The sequence below is a fragment of the Nannospalax galili genome, unplaced genomic scaffold, assembly GCF_000622305.1.
Source record: "Nannospalax galili isolate Female #2095 unplaced genomic scaffold, S.galili_v1.0 scaffold281, whole genome shotgun sequence".
NCBI lineage: Eukaryota > Metazoa > Chordata > Mammalia > Rodentia > Spalacidae > Nannospalax > Nannospalax galili.
In genome coordinates, this window is record NW_008349068.1 from 3,138,441 (window position 1) to 3,141,998 (window position 3,558).

The window sequence follows — 3,558 nt, forward strand, 5'->3', positions numbered from 1 at the left end:
ACTTGAGCTTGAAAAGATCCTGTGCATGCTGTCACAAGCACTGTGAGCTCATATGGGCAACTGCCCTGCTGTGTATGGAAAACACAGTTTCCTTATATTCGCCCAACACCTCTGGCTCTTTGATCTTTCTGCCCTCTCTTCCATGGTGATCCATGAGCCTTGGGGGGAGAGGGTGTGATATGGTGTCCATTTAGGGCTGAACACTTTGCAGTCTCTTATTCTTTTCACATTGGCCCACCTAGATCCACAGATTAGTGCATTTCTCACCTCTCACCAGAGAAGCTTCTTCTTACAGTACATGGCAATTAACATAGAGACCTAGCACATTTTTTTTCCAGAGTATCTTGCCTATAGAAGATGTCCCATGTAACACTTGGGCTATTTTTAAACTTGTTCCCTATTTACCTGAAATTCAGATTTAACTGGATATGCTGTATTTTATCTGGTAATCTTGGATACGGTGCTTTCTCTTTACCATGGACTGTTGTAGAATTCAAGGGCCATCTTTTCTAAACAAAAAAAATAGTGCTTGTGGTCTGATAAGAACGAGTGTACAAAACGGTGACAGAAAATGGGGAAAGAAGTGCCCACCGTAATTATAGACTCAACACACAGGCAGAGGCCACCAAGTGACTCTCTCAACCCTCACTCACTCCCTCAGTGAAGAGGTAGAGATTAGAAATCTTCGTTGGGTTTCCCATCTGTTGTTTAATCATCATGATCCACAAATGCAATAAAAGCTGTTTATAAACCCTTTTTTACAATTGACCACGTGGCTAGAATTACAGTTGCAGATGGTGACACTCGCACATGTGACTCAGACAATAGCCTTGTCCCCTGCCATCAGTGGTTCCTCACCCCAGAGTTGGTAGGAACCCATGGGGTGTCCAGATGCCTAATTGCACCACCATTTGCACCCATGCTTCCCTGAAGAAAGAAGCCGCCTACACAGCTCATAGTGCTGCAGGAAACAACAGGTGCAGAAGGCAAAGGCCACCGTGGAGCCATTTGGACCTAACACTGGGGCTTAGCATAGCAAGAGTGCCATAGACTCGGCATGCATGTGCTAATCTTCCTGCAAGATGGGTCTGGAGTCTCATCACAGCCCCCGGAGGCATCTATGGCTGCCATTCCAGGTGGTCCCACCTACTCCTTCTTTCAACTGAGAGAAGAGGCAGCTGCGGAGGGCATCTCGAGAAGAGATGGGTTGTGTCCAGTTCATTTTTCTTAGGTGCTGACAAGTCATTGTGAAAGTCTGGAAATGTGTAGCACAGCAAAAACACACAGGTCACAATGCACTGGTGAATGATTGCCAGAGGAAAAATTCATTATGTGGGAGCTTTCAGCTTCCATCACATAAGGAGTGTTGCATTAGCAAGATGGAAGGTCCTGGCAGTTCCCCTCCCCAATGCAGCCCCCCTGCCACCACTTGCCACCCCACTATTTCAATTTGTGTTGCATGGTGGGATCAGAGTCCAAAGTCAGGAGAAGTTAATTCAGATATACTAATCAAAAAGGGGGTGTCACTGGCAGTCAACACTAATCAAAACCAATTCGTCCTGTATGCTGTGGGATTCTTTCTGCTGGCTGACATCAGCTATGACCACTAAAGTCAGACACCTACACATAGGCTTCCAACAGAAAGGCTGTTTGTGTGACTTGCTTCCTGTCTGGGTTGAACCTACCTCCCTGGAGATGAACTTCATTCCTGTGGGCATGCAGGGGTTGTGATCTTTCCTTATATGGAGGAATATCCCTGCAGGTGCAGCATGAAAACTGGGCTGGAGACAGCAGAATATTAAAGATGAGGAAGACACACTAGGCTTGGCTCTATTCTATACCAAGTTCTGAGGTGATGGAATGATAGTCTTAATTTGGGGATGGCTGGAGGGATCAAGGGTCCTCAGGTCCTTGCCGCTCAGAGCCACTTAAAGTGTCTTTGTGTGGTCATTCTTTCTAATGTCCCTTCTCCACTTACAATTCTCCATATTAAAGAATCAGGGGCCACAAATGGCATATTCACCAAAAGGCACACACCGGAGATGAATGGGTCCACAGTTCCTCTTTAATGATCTTTGTACACCTTCAGGTTGCCTTTCACACAGAGGGGCCAACCAGAGGAGACTGCTTTAAAGTCAGACGCATAGTCAGGCCCATGACACAAAGGTTCTGTCTAGGATTGGGCACTACACAGATGCCCTCCCAAGTAGACCCAAAAGTCCAGAACATGGCCCCACCTCTGGGCTTAACCTCTCACCTCCAAGAACTGCTGTGGCAAATGTCAATCCAAAGCAGATGAGTCAAGCCCCAAACACTTGCCAACCATCACGAAGTTAAATATTAAACCTCCCTGGTAGCCGGCCGGGCTGAAAGCTGCCATTTCATCATGCAGCTTTCGGAGGCTTAGGAAGAAGAGAGCCTGCATCTCCCAGAAGCGCACCTTAGAGACCTGCCCTCCGCCTGCTCAGTGCTGGGGAAGCCTTCAAAGCTGTTCAATTTGTCTAAGCCCCATCCATCTTTAATGTCACAGTCTACATTTTCTCCTCTCTTCCCTTTTACAAAGCAGCCAAAAAAGAAAATGTCACTGCATTTGGGGCCAATTCAAAAGCCAGGCTTAGACAGAAGTTCTGTTCCATTCTCCTGGGCCCCCCTGTTTCTATCTCTCAAGGAGCCTTCTGGAGGGGTACCGTAGCCCCCCATTTCTGTGTTCATCTGGCATCTTGATGTCGCTCCTCAGCTATGTGTCCTTCACTAGTCTTCTCCACAGACTTCTTTGTGACCACAGCACTCGATAAGAGGACAACACATTGATGTTTATGGGAACAGAGCTGGGGAAGGGGGGCAGGGAGATTGCCAGGTGGGCTGTCAACTTCCTGACAGGAACTGAGAGATTGGGCACCTCACTCAAGGACATGCTTTCAGAAACCATAGTCCCCAAATTTGACAAAAGCACACAGAATCTCTGCTGCCTCCCCCACCACAAGTCATTGCAGGTATGCTTGGGGGCAGGGTATGAGCCTATCTCCCATGCACACCTCCTCCTCCCTGCATGCCTTGGAAAGACCAGGTTAAGCTGTGCAGGGCAGGTAGCAGCTGAGATGAAGATGACAGTCAGAATGCATTCATGACAGCCCCTGGCTCACCCAGGAACGGAGAACCGATGCTCTGATTGATACTTAAGGGGTGCCTGTCATCAGGGAGGACATGGAAGGAAGATAAGGGACTCCATCAGTGTCAGGCCAAGCCCCACACAACACACTCATAAATCACTTTAGGTAGAGATTCTCAGCTGCCAATGACAAGAAGAGCAAGCAGGTAAGAGAAAAACAGACACACAGCTGTGTGGACAGACAACATGCTTGGCCTCCACCTAAGAGAAGGGGAAGACTGGTAGAATTCTGTCCATCTATTGTCAACCTAAGGGAGGCTCAGCATTTTCCAGCAGTAATTACACAGGTTAGGTTGAAATTAGTTTTCGAGTTCTATTTCAACACAACCGAAATATATATATATATATATATATATATATATATATATATATATATATAGAGAGAGAGA